The following is a 14,142-nucleotide window of genomic DNA, read 5'->3' as shown; positions in this document are numbered from 1 at the left end:
TATTATGTAGTGTCTGGAAGATACCACTGATCCTTTCCAAAAAAAACTGCAGATATTACTAGGCTACTCTAAATCCCTCACTAATGTAGCCTATTCTGTTTCTAGTGCCTTTTATCTCCCTGAAATTTCTCATAATTTTATCTTTAGATCCTCAGATCCTTGACCTTTCTTTGTCATTGTTTCCCAGGATAAATTGTTTAAGAGGCAGCGGGCTGAAGTGATCATCTACCATCTTGCCAGCTAAGGGTGATTCATTCCTTCTGGGTAAACTCTCAGTCTTTGTTATGCTTCTCCCTGTCTCTAGTCCTCAGGCCCTGGGTCATCATCTGAGCTGTGCAGGAGGGGGTGTTCAAGACCTTGAGGAGCCACCAAGAGAAGAATATCTTGGATCCAACCTCTTCCACATGAGACTGATCTGGGCCAATGCCCAGCCTTGTGATCCATGATGGTCCTGTCTAGCTGTCTGGGTCATTGTACGTGTCTACTCATTAGAATCTGAGGTCCAGACTTGGTCCCTCCCAGGTCCTGACCATCTCTGCAGGTCATCATCAGGTGGTGCATGTATCAAGGACATAGCCTAACTGCTCCAGCGACTGCTCTGTGATCGATGCTGTGTAGGATGTTGCCTGTGTGCTGCATTTCTCGTATTAGGCTGGGTGCCCACTCTTCCCAACCTACACCTTAGAGTAGAATGCCATCTTTCCGACATTCTTAATTTTTCTTCTTTTAGACTTCCTTTAAAACATACCACCCCCATCCCCCGCACAATTTCCTCTTCTTTTTTTTTAAATTACATTTGTTTACTGATTTGAGGAGTAGGGAGGTGCATGCCACAGCATTCTTATAGAAGTTGGAGGACAGCTTGCAGGTCCCTCTTCTACCACATTGGTCTAGGAGATCAAACTAAAGTTTGTTAGGCTTGGAGACATGTGCCTTAACCTGATGAGCCACCTTGACAGCCCCAACATTTTTTATTTCCCACATCTATCCAGATGTTTCTACAGGGTTTCTTTTCACCCAAATCCATAGAGTTCTGAATAAACTCCCATTAAGGTTACCATTCCCCTGCATCAGAAATATTTATATTCCTGTCTCTGTGACTGGAGCGTGAACTCCCTTGAAGCATATTTTTTCCTTGTATCGTTTGGTGTCAGACTTTGGCTCAGCATAAAGTAAGTCCTAGATAAATAAGTTGAATCACACTGAATACTACAAATTAAAAGAGAGAAGGAGAGATAAGTGCTTTAAGAGAAGTGTTTACGGGAGTAAAAGACATTATTTATGATGTAGGGACGTAGAAAAGTTGCTTAACACAGTCACGCTAGTACATTAGACCTGCAGGAAGAGAACTTTTGAGAAGGGAGGCAGAAGGCATGAAAGTGTATACAGAAGCAAGCTCTGCTCCCTTTCCAGGCAGGAATTATTCCTCAGGCTTCTTTCCAAACTTTTCTAGGTATAATGTCTGGAACTTGAGTGATGCTGAGAATAAAACTGCATTGAGTGGAATAAAATCTGTGTTCTCTTACACCCCTGGAAAGGTAGTCCAGGAGCTGTGTGCCCAATGGTCCTAGACGACATTACATTATAAAGAAAAGCCCCCCCGCCTTTTTGGTTGAAGACATATAATCCAGTATTTTACAAGTTTTTTTTTAATTTATTTATTTATTAAGGATTTCTGCCTCCTCCCCGCCACCGCCTCCCATTTACCTCCCCCTCCCACATCAGAAAAGATAATTCAGGACAATTTAAGTGAGAAAAAACTTTTATAAAGATGTGGGTATTAAAGAAACTCCACCAAGAGCAGTAACCAGGCATCTCTGGATATGTGAAGCATTGTCCCTTCTGCCACTGTATTAGCTGACCTAGCATGCTTCCCTGGGTGGTGTGGTCAAATCATGTATGTGCTCTTGTGCATGTGTGTGCATGTAGGAGGGTGACAGGTCTTCCCACCTCTTTCTCCTCCTGCACTCTGGGGTCTGTAGCTAATGGTTTCCAGCAGGTAAACCCAACTGGAAACTTCTAGGGGGGCAGCACAAGATGTGAGGAGCATCTTTGCAGATGTGGAGTATCTGGTTCACTAGAGGGCAGAACAAGATGTGAGGAGCATCTTTGCAGATGTGGAGTATCTGGTTCACATCATTGTGTCATTCATCTCACAGCAGTCCAGCGAAGATGATTTTAATTGTTCATGCGTGTGAATAAGACCAGAAAAGTTACTTTTCGAAGGACCAAATGATATTAAAGGAAGACTTATATCTTTATAGGAACAATTGTTATTGTTGTTGGTGGTGGTAGACTGTGTGTGGCTCAGCATTTAAGAATGCTGGTTTCTTCCAAAGGACCAGGTTCAATTCCCAGCACCCACAAGGCAATGCTCAGCTGTCTATCTCAGGGCTTCCTCTTCTGGCTTCTGAGGGCACTGCAGGCATGGAGTGCTCAATCCATAGGCAAGTAGAACATCCACATGAAAAACTAATTTTTAAGATAGTGACAGAGATAGAGCTAGAGATAGAATGTAAGTTCAAGGGTTAGTGAGAATTGGATGCATGGCAAGATAGAGTCTTCTCTGCCACTATGAGAGAAACCACTGGAAGGGATTTAAGAAGTTTCTGACTGGCATTTGGGGATAGAAACTTGATCCTAGGGTTGAGACACAGAGGAAACCCTAGGATGCCAGGCCTAAGAGAGAAGAGACTGGTGGGGGAAGGTGAGGCTGGGGTAAGAGTCACTGTCCTTGATAACCCTACCTCTGCCTCCGGAGTCCTGGGATTACAGCATGCATGGCTCAGCAGTTTCTTTACAATGTGGAGTTAGAGCCTATTATACCACTGGATGTTTTACCTGAAAATCTGCTCTTAGTTTGTCCATTGCCGTGATTCTTCGATCATGTCTTGTGGGTGATGTAGCAAGATTTGAAAAACGTGACTTAGCTGAGTTATTAGGTTTTCTAAATGCTGAGCCATTTTATTATACAAGATAATTAAAACAACAACAAACTCAAACAAAATCAAATGCAGAGCAGATTAATTACAGTCACCCTGACATCATCAAAGACAATTCCAGTACTGAGAAATTCTCACAGGTTGATGGTGGGGAACACACACTTTCCAAAAGCATTATTTATTTATTTTTTTTTTAAAAGATTTATTTATTTATTTATTATTTATGTATTCATTCATTCAGTCAGTCAGTCAAGTATCCTGCCTGTAGGCCAGAAAAGGGCACCACATCTCATTGTAGGTGGTTGTGAGCCACCATGTGGTTGCTGGGAATTGAACTCAGGACCTCTGGAAGAGCAGTCAGTGCTTTTAACCGCTGAGCCATCTCTCCAGCCCTATTTATTTATTTTTTAATGCAAAAAGCATGATTAGTATCATGGGCCACAAGTTTATCAATTGTTTTCTCTAAAATGACAAAGTTTACTTTTGAGGTAATTTCTACCAAAGTCACAAATCTGAAGGACTAAAGCTGATTAATCCGGCTTTCAAAAAGGAATGAAGTGCCTCCTGCAGCTGAAGGCTAGTGGTCCCCTGAGATGAGGATTGGTTTACTGTTTGCAGTAGAAATGTCACTTGTTTACTTCCTGACTAGTCACACAGCATATTAAAAAGATGTGTACTGGAAGGATGAGATTTAATAAAAATTAATTATTTCCACTGGTGCATAAAAGGCATTCATAAATAAAAATGGCTTTGGAAACTGTGAATGTATGGCAAGAAGAGGAGGGGGAGGAGGAGGCAGAGGAGGAAGAAGGAAGAAGAAGCAGAAACGACAACATACTATGTAATTTGGAGGTGCGGACAATGTTAGCCATTACCTTTGAAACCCCAGTGCAAATGTCCATGCAGCAAAAGGACAAACACAGTCATACAGTGACTAAAATAGTTACCTTGTGAATCTCTAAAACTGTTCCAGGGAAGATCAGCTGTCAAACAGAGAATCCTTGAGTTAGAAAGAATTAATAGGTGCAAGCTGTGAAGGCAGGACTCTCAGAAGTGCTCTTTCTACCCTCGTCCCCTTCCCAGTAGCTGGGCCTTTTCTACATACTTTGGGGGTCAGAAGTCAGAGGCGAGGGTTTCAGAGTACCAGGATGGAGCCATCACCTGTGAAGATTAACTTTAGGGACACAGCTGTAGTGGAGAACAGGGCCTGAAAACGGATTGTTTAGTGTAGAAGTGTTAAAAGACAGATCCCCAGGGCTATTGGATGGATTGTCCTTTTAGAAAACTCTCCAGGAGGTGACAGGCTGTAGGTCTGCTAGGTAGCTCTCCACCCTAGTCTTTTGCAAGCTTCAGGGCAGCCTCCCGGAGGCTTTGGAGTTCAAAGTGATCCTGCTGAGTGACTCCATATGGGGAGGAAATTCATAGACATGAAGCAGCAGGAGGTATTGATTTTTGAGGATCTGGGTTTAGTTCTATTTAAATTTAAAATTCCACATGCCCATTACCTGTTTTTAAAGTAGAACCCTCATACATACAACTTGAACAGAGATTCTCAAATCTGTTGATTCAGGGTTCCTACCTCCAAATTTATTTGGTCCACTTTTTTCCTGCCTCCTTCAGAAACTCCTGACATTTTCCTCTTGCATCCCCATGTCACCCCACTTCCCTTTTTGGAAGTGGGTAATTCAAAACCTCCAGAAATCTATCATTATTGCTCTGTTGCCAGTCCCAGAAACCTTGCTCAAATTTGCCTGTATCCTGTAGTTGTGATTCCACAATCACCCAGAGTGGAGTATAACAAAGGTTTATTTATTTGGGGATAAACTCACAGTAAGGACAGCGATCCACAGTCCTCTGTATGTGCTGAGAACTGGAACTGAATCCATCATCAAAGAGGGCCGCACACACTTTGTGAGACCATGCTCAAAGTAGACCAGTATCTGAAACGCTATTGGCTGAAGAAGTTCCCACACCTCTCCCTTTTGTCTAAATAAGAGAGTTCTAAGCCTAATACAAAACTATACACAGTAAGAACAAATATCAATTATTTTCCATGGAAAAAGGGCAAAGCCATATATAAAAATTAGAATTACAACCAGCATGAACAACATCAAACAAGAAACACAGGCTAAATGTTTCAATAGTTATCCTATCCCAAGGAGTCTAAGTTTTACACTAAAAATGGTTTGACTAAGTCATGAGAGGAAAGTAACTATGACTATCTATTCTTCAACCCCATCAAAGAACTGAGAAGGGAAATATTACTTGAGTAAACAGGAAGTGAAATCAGGCAACTTCCAAAAGGTGCAAGAAATGAAAGAGACAACTGACTACCTGGGCAATCACCCAAAGTCTCATTTGCATTGTTGGGGTACCCAACTTTGACAAAGGCCTAGAATATCTCTGACAGACCATTTTCAGAGGCAGGAAAATTTGAAAAACCATCTTACCCTGCCTTGGCAAGATTTGGCAGACTTTTTGCTTGTATCCTCCTTTTCCAGTTTTGACATTGTGCATTTTGTGAGTACTTGAGGCAGGGACAGTTCTTTGCCAAAAGGCCAGTTCTGCTGAGAAGAACACAAGCTCCAAGTGGAATGTCTTTGGTGTCCACTATTCTTCAGGAATAGATTGGTGCTACCAAGAGCAATTGTGTCTCATGTCAACAGAATCCTAAGTCATTTAGATGCTGTGTTTTACAGTTCTTTGAAGTATTTGAAGATTACCTCTCTATGTGGACTACAATCTCCATGCATCTAAAGAACCTAACTAGTCTAATTATGATAAACATGGATGACTGTTGACCTATAATTCTTAATATGTATATAGTTTAAAGACTAAGGCTTCATATTAAAAAAATAAACAAATTTTAAACAAATGTGATGCTGTATTTGACTGGTACACTAGAATTAACCAGACCAGCTCAAAACAACAGATATAATTGAATAATTGAAAACTGGGAAACTCACACGACCAGGGTAAAAGTTCCGATATCCGGAACGGGTCTGGTGAACACCATGCAGAGATGAAAGCGAGTACACCTGGATTCCTAGGTTTTCTTCCCTCACCCCAGGAGGCCACCCCCTAGCCAAATGTGATTGGCTGAGCTTCCCCATCACAAATAAGCAGCAAATGAGGACAATGACCTCAAAACATAAAATAATAATCTTGATCAGAGGTAGAAATTATAGTGCAACATGATAAACAGTGTAATATGGTAAATGTACCCTAAAATTGCATCAATATACAAGCTATCTTAAGCAGAGGTAGAAATATGCATGTACACAATATGACAAAATAACTTTGCATAGGTACACCAATATTGTAAACAGAAATAGGAACATATTCAATATAACATATACAATTTGAATTTGTATCAATATACAAGAATCTATACCAACGTAAGTTGTCTATAAATAATAGTTCACAAGTAATAATCTACCTATTATCTCATCCCATCCATCCCCCCCTTTTTTTTCAAAAGAGATTCCTGAGCCTACTTCATTTCCACCTCCAACCCTATACCCCTTATAATCAACTCATAATAGATGTCCCTAATTCTGAGGACAAACTTTGTTGGGAGAGGTGACATCATTTTCTAGAATTACTTCCAACTTTCATGGGGGTGATGTTATTTCTATGAGATCCTGAAAAAACTAAAATAATGGTTAAATTTCAAGATTACTGTCTGATACAATCGTGGATAGTCTCTGAGTAGTTGATGGGGTTTTCTGAAATTTTTATTTGAAGCTCTGGCCAGAACATTTTAAGAAGATGCACCATCTCAGCTAGCCAAGTTTGGTGCTGGTCCAAGTTTGGACCCCAGGGTGTGCTGGGTGTTGTTCTGAGGACCCTCTCTTTTCTATTCTGTTTCTAGATCTTTCAGTAGAAGTCCCCATTTCTCCCCACATTCTCCTCTAATACCCAGACTGCCAGCAAGCCCATTGATACTGCTCACCAATACATAACTTGTCCCTTCTCTATCTCTGTTGCCTCAGCCACCACCCTGATCCAAGCCTCCTATGCCCCCTGATGTCATACAGCAGGGCCTCTTTTTGGTCTCCTTCCAGCACCCACCTGCCAGACTATAAGTTGTATGAAGGCAGACCTTGCATGGAGTAACCCACACTCTCTGCAGGGCCTGGTATAATGCCTGCCCCAAGGCATCTACTCACTGGTTACTTTTCCCTGAATGGTTGAGTAGAGTAAGTGAAGCAATGTTAGCTGAAGTTATTGTGGTTTATTAAACAGTGAGTCCAAGACCTCAGAATTCCATTTTGAAAGGGGTCACATGGAGTTGTACCTATGTGGGTCACTAAAGCCTGTGCTCTTCCTACTGTGACTGCCTTTCACACTGGGCCACATAGGCACTGTTTATTTTAACTTATGTATTTTTTTTATATTTTTAAATTAACATAATAATTGTCATATTTATGGATGCAGTGTAGTAAGCTAATATATGCATGCAAAATATTATTATCAAATGAAGATTATTAGCATTTCCATTTCCTTAAACGTGTCATTTTTTTGCTGTTGAGAGCCTTCAGTCTCTTATAGCTCTTTATAAAATATGTAATAAATTATTGTAAATTACAGTCATCCTACTGTGTTGTGTTGCATTAGAGCTTCTATTTTGGTGCTGTTATCCAGCCTCCTTCTACCTCACTTCCTTTCCAGACTCTAGTCATCACTGCTTGCTCTGGTTTAAGCACAGCTTGTCTCCTCTGCAACTCTTGTTGAAGGTTAGTCCCCACTATGAGTTACTAATAGGATGGAAACTGTTAGGTGATTGCTTGGTTTAGAAAAGGCTATGTTAGTGCACAGGAGTGTCTGTACACAGAGAAGTGTGTGTATGTGTGTACGTGTGCTTCTGTGCTCCTGAGGAGCAGGAGGCACAGGGTTCTGTGTGACCTTCAGGCGGACCAGAAGCATATTGCCACTATGCTTCTGTGGCACTGGGGGCCGGAATTAGAAGTGTCTGCTCTCTCCTCCCTTGACTTTTCTTCACCTCTGATGATTCTGTATGTCACCCTTTCGTGCATCATGAGCTACACAACAAAAGACCAACAGCACAGATTCCCAGTGACTTCCCTGGCCCTCGTTCCACACAGGCTCTGACAACCTGTCTGCTGTGCTAGCCTGGCTTGCCCATCCTTGAGGCCCAACAGAAAGACTGTCCCCATTTGGCCTTTGCAAATCCTGGCCTGGTGACAATGTAGTCCCCTTTCCAGAATCCCCCTCCCACTTCATTGCCACTTCACTTTGGCAGGTGTGAAATATTAATTGCCTCGCTGGGAATTGGGCTTTTTCTGTCTGTCAATCTGACCAGAATATCATTCTTTCTTGCAAATATAATTACTGAGATGGGAGGAACATGGGGGTGCCGCTGGGTGGGAGGGGGAGTCAGGCATGGGAGGACTATTGAGAAGGGGCTATGGCATATTTTCTTAATCACCTCTCGCCTGTCTGTTAATTAGGAGCCGTGCTTTGCTGCATGCTGTGATATTTTGGTTAATTATGAAAGAGAAAAGGACAAATTTGTCACATCTTTTGTTTTTGTTCCTCTAGTCTTACAGTGACAGTGGTGTGAAAACTGACGGACTGCTCAGGCAAAAGCACCAGATGCTGCCACCAAGGGGGCAGGGCTGGGGACTGAAAGGGCCCTCCAGGCTGACTGGTGGCTCTGGACTGTCTGGGACAGGTTCTTCGGGTCAACTGGAGATTCTCATCTTGACTGTGTATGTGGCAGGGCTGCCAAAGAGGAGCCCAGTGACTCAAAGCAACAGAGAAGGTGCTTAGCTTACTGTGTACACTCCCTTTCTACCTTGATTTCCAAGGTAGGGGCTGGCCTTGAGCCAACATTCATGCCAAGGAGATAAAACTAAGATTATTAGTTCAGTAGAGAGGAATCTGTGAGCCCTCCTACATCTCTGAGGATGTGGACCCATGTTAATTGAGCTGAGTAACATGTAGCATTCTTTGAGAATGGCAAGGGGCATAGGACCCACCACCCAAGGGTTGTAGGAGGATGGACCATTCTCCCCACTACCAGCGACCAGTAAGGCTTATTCATGTCCCAAATTGTACATTACACCCCACTATCACTGGTTAAAGAGTCCTCATCTTTGGGCTCAGAAGTTCACTAGGTTTCTGCTGTGTGATTAATTTTATGTGTCAGTTGGACTGGTTTATAGTGTAGAATTATTCAGTCAGATACCAGTCTAAATGTTAGGAGGATATTTTTCATATTTGATTGGTCTTGATCACCAGTAGACTTTGAGTAAAACAGATGACCACCATAGGTAGGTTCAACCCAATCAGTTGAAGGCATTAACATCACAGATCATGAATTCCTGAAGAAGGAATTTCATCTCAAAATTTGGAATTACAGAACTCTGCCTTATTATCCCACTGGTTGGCCTGGCCAACAAATTCACTGTTTCCCACAAATACATGGACCAGTTTCTGAAAATTAATGTCTTTCTATCATTTCTCTGTATCTGTCTCCTACTGGTCCTGTTTCTCTGATAAACTCTGACTGATCGAGACTCTGCTGTAGCTCTCATGGCTTGACCCTGGTTCTTTACTTCCTGTCTCCTGCACTAGAAAGTAAGGATAAAAGCTGACCTGAGGCCTGTGACTTGCAGCTTAGGTTGTGCCTAGCACAGCCCTCAATAAATATTTGTTGCATATTGAGAAAATTCATTTGTGAAACAAGAAAGACTTACATCCCTGAAACAACACAGACATTTCCTGGCTTAGTCTAAAGAACTTGCATTACAAAAATTCATCTGAGTTAGTTGTCTAGATCTTTTTTTCCCATAACAGCAAGGATATCTGTGCTGGCAAGGCTCCTGGGCCAGTTGCCAGAAACCTATTTAACCACAGTATAGATTAAGCACTATGCACTTGCCACGAAAAATAGAAAACAACATTCTTGCAAGGGTAGTAATTAAATAAGAAATATCATAGTAGTAGATAAAAATAGGTTAAAAGATTATTTTGAGTGTTAGAGTTTGAGAAAAATAGTTTTAAAAGACTGCAAAAAGAAACCAATAGAAAATCTGAACAGACCCCCTAAACATTTTCAAGGATTCTGGAAGTCAGTGGCATGGACTCTGTTCTCATAGTTCAGGGTTTTTGTCTATTCTCCCACTCTGCTATTTGATCCCAATGAAGGTTACCGGTTTGTTCAAATATTTAACAAGAATTAGTAAAGAAGTAATGGGGTGCTTGGGCAAAAGTTAGAGAGAGGGAGAGACCCATACAGCTCTTCTGAGTGGGAGCTTGATTGAGTCACAAAGCTTGGCAGTGGATGCCAACTCTGACAGGTGCGGAGAGACTTGGCAGGCATGATGGATCACCAGTTCCCCAGGTTAGGCTCCAGGTGGTGCTGCGATTCTGCTATATCAGAGATATGGAGGGGGCAGCCTTTGAAGGTGGGAACAAACAGTGTGAACTTTTTCCAATTGGTGGGCTGGTCCTGGCACAGACTTCTCTAGTTCTAGAAATCCAATGAGTAATGTAATCAGCATGATCATGGCTGCAGCAGAGGGAGTAGGCATGGTAGGTAGCCAGGTGAGCTAGGCCTGGCTCATTGTTGAGCACTGTAAGTCAGAGTGACTAGTGACTAAAAATTAGGTCTGAGCCAAGGTCTGGGAAGAGGTGGGGAGGGGACTGTTCTATCTGATACAAAGGAAATAACTCCATAGTATTGAGAGGAGATGATGGAGTGAGGATAGTGTTTTTCTGTTGGCTTAGTGACTGCGCACGAATCATCTGTGGCCCCATGGCCTCTCAGTCAGTGCCCAGCTGGCCACTCAGGCTGTGGCCTGGCAGAGCTTCTGTTCTCATGATCATGGCTCATAAGTGCAATACATAGATTTATATTAAATTTCTATCATTCTATTTATCAATAAAACTCAAGAGTCAAAGACTGGAGTGAAAACCTTCTATCTCAGAGAGGTTGAGTAGCAACCAGCTGACCTTCCTTTTTGAGACACATCTCTTCCCTTGTCTCAAAACCAAAGGGAAGTTCAAACTCTAGTTCCCACCTTTTCTTCCTGTGCATCTTCTTTATCCAAATTGTTGGCTTCTCTATGGGTATTCCTGGCCAGCTAGTCACTGGCTCTGCTTCCTGATTCAAGGTAAATTTTATTGACAGTCTGGAATGTCACAATATGATCAAAATATCCCACAACATGGGGAGGTTCTTTTGTTGTTTTTGTTTTTTGCTTTTTCCAATGAGGAGGAATGAGACAGAATATTTTTTTGTTTGTTTGTTTGTTTGTTTGGTTTATAAAACCAAATAGCATCTTTCAGAATGATACAGTTTGGAACTCAAATGCCTCCCCAAAGCCTGTGTTTAAAGGCTTGTTCTTCATGACCCGTTGGAGGTTCAACAGATATCCTTTCATGACTTGAGTGAGGTGATAGGTTTTTAAGTAAATGCCCTCCTTATCCTGTGACATCAGGAGGCCTGCTATGTGACTGTGACTGCATGGGGGTAGTGAGCCCTTCAAACTACTGAGGGTAGAACAGCCCAATTCTAGAAGAGTCTAGAATCTCTGCCTATACATACCCTTTTATCTATATAAGCTACAAAAGGCTTGTGTGTGTGGAGGAGGTTTACACATGTTTGCAGATGTATGTCTGTGGACACACATGTACAACCATAGCTCTTCACCTTAGTTTTTGAGACGAGCCTCTCACTAAATCTGTACCTAGGCTGGCTGGCTGGAAAATTCTCAAAACTACCTGTCTCTGTTCCCCAGTGTGAAGGACACAGGCATTTACCGCCAGGGTGCTGGAAATTTGAACTCTGGCCTTCTTGCTTTCACAGAAAGTACTCTTTCCCACTAAGCCATCTTTCCAGATCTACAAAAGCCTCCATTCTCTGGAAAACCCACAGATACTACCACCACTGAATTCTCCACCAAAAGCTACTGTTTTCTTCAACGTTCTGTTTGTTAGAACCAAGTCACTAAATCCAGGCCTCCCTCAAGGAAATGGAGATCTGGTGTCTCTCCTAGAGGAAACAGTAATATCGAGCTTATGAGGGTGTAATAGAGCCTTGACATAATAAATAATTATTTTCAGAAAGATGGCTGAGGCCATCCTGAAATGCCATTTTGGTGGGTTGGATATTGGGCAGGTTTATTTCACTGTAACAACAGAGACAGGATATAGGAAGGAAGCAGAGAGCACCATGGGTATCTAGAACTAGAGTCATGAGAGCCAGAGAGGCTAATCTTTCTCGATGACCAGCCACCCACTCCTGTGGGCTGAGTGGTTTTGGAACTGAGTGTGGAAAGCCTGCTTGGGACATGCAGAGGAAGCTGCAACAGTGGTAGGAGAGGAGAGACACAGATAGAGGAGGAGAAAGGCTCAGTTAGTGGGGATTTCAGGATATTTTCTGTAGGGACAGGATCAGGACATTGAATAGCTATGAGGATTCATTTTGTTGTGTTACTTGGTCCTATTTGCAACAGAAGAATGACCAGAGCAGAGATGTCATTTCCCTTTGGTGAGAGCTGTTATTTTGAGTTGCCTTGGAAGCTCATTTCTAAGCTGATGCAGGAGCAATTGCAACTTTGGCCACAGGGCTGCATGCCAGCACAGCCCAATTTCCTCGTGCACTGATGGTGGTCTTTTCTCAGTCAGCCTTCTCTGCCTGCCCTTCTCCCAGATTCATGAGTCAGCTGGGTTTGCTTTACTTCTGTGTGTGTCAGTAGCAGCCACAGAATGAGACAGGAAGCTAACCTCCCAGCTTTGGATCCACTGAAGACGGCATCTCCTGTTTGTTGTTTTCACATCCCAGCTTTGATTGCCATAGATGAAATACATGTGTGTGTATGTGTGTATGTACAAGTGAGTGTGTGCACGCATGCGCACCATGGATTGTATATTTATTGTCTCAGTATTTTCAGACTATCTCTGATTTATTTATTAGATAACATTTATCTGACCCAACTTCAGCCTGCCTCCTCCAAAAAGCCTTCCTGGGTTAACTTTATATCAACCTAATCTGAATTTAGCTGAAGAAACTGGTTCTATGATACACTATACACCTGACTGAGTAGTTTAAGTGTGAGCATTCAGTCTCCCCACCCAGATCATGCGCTCCCTGAGGGGCCACCCACATTCCCAGGTCTGTACTACTGACAGATAGTAAGGCTGAAAATGAAAGATGAACTTTTTTTTCCCCCAATTACATGATTCCCAGTGGCTCTGTATGACAAGGGAAGGATTGAAGACTGAGTCTAATTTTTAGGACTCGATTATTTTCTTGCCCATTTTCCTACCCCAAAGCACATGTTCTGGGATCAAGGATTCATGAAAAGATGTTTCTGATCCTGGCCATGTGATCAGGCCTTCACTTACCAAAATAAATTATCAGGAAAAAGAATACTCCTTCTTTAACCCCCAGCTCTACAGAAAAAAAGTCCTAATTTCCAGAGACTAGTATCTCAGGACTGTCAATGCCAGAGTAGGGTGGGGTAAGGGGAATTTTCCTATACAAGGCCTTTTCTCTTTGTTTATCCCCTGCATCCTTATTTGCATTCTGTAAGGAGGTGACATTCTGGAACATAACCTCCCTATTTTATTCCATAAATTTAATTGTTATTTCTGTGTTTGTGAAAGATAAAGGATTAGGGCATTGCTCCACATTACAGCGCCATTTGTAAATGCTTATAATTATTTATGAAATTATCCCAGATTTTATAGCACACGAGATAATAACTTAAATTGATGTATTAAACATGCACAATCATTATTTTAACAACATGAAATGTACCTCTGTAGAATAATCATTTCATAAATATGAAGAAAGCATTCAGGGGTGGCACCTTAATTTAAGACTTTACAGGATTCATAGCACCCAAATCCCCAACCCTTTTTCTTCAAGACAGATGAAGTTCCTTATCTGGATGCACTGTTCTTCTTTCTCAAAGTGAAAATGAATTCTTAAATTAAAAGATATATTATCAAGGTAATTTTGGCAATGTGGTGAAGCAGTGGGGAGAGGAGATAAGACACAGGAATCCTGAGGCCAGAACAAACTGGAAAAACCTTATCCAAGCTCAGCTAACACCCCTCCATTTTCCCCACCCCCAACCTCCAGAGGCCATGGGTATGGCCTCACCAGCCTCTGGGATCTCTCCCGGGGCTAAGAGACACATTCATTATTCCCTCTCAGTGT

Source organism: Microtus ochrogaster, chromosome 6 (assembly GCF_000317375.1).
Source record: "Microtus ochrogaster isolate Prairie Vole_2 chromosome 6, MicOch1.0, whole genome shotgun sequence".
Classification (NCBI taxonomy): domain Eukaryota; kingdom Metazoa; phylum Chordata; class Mammalia; order Rodentia; family Cricetidae; genus Microtus; species Microtus ochrogaster.
The sequence above is the reverse complement of the archived record's forward strand: the minus strand, read 5'-3'. Positions refer to the sequence as shown.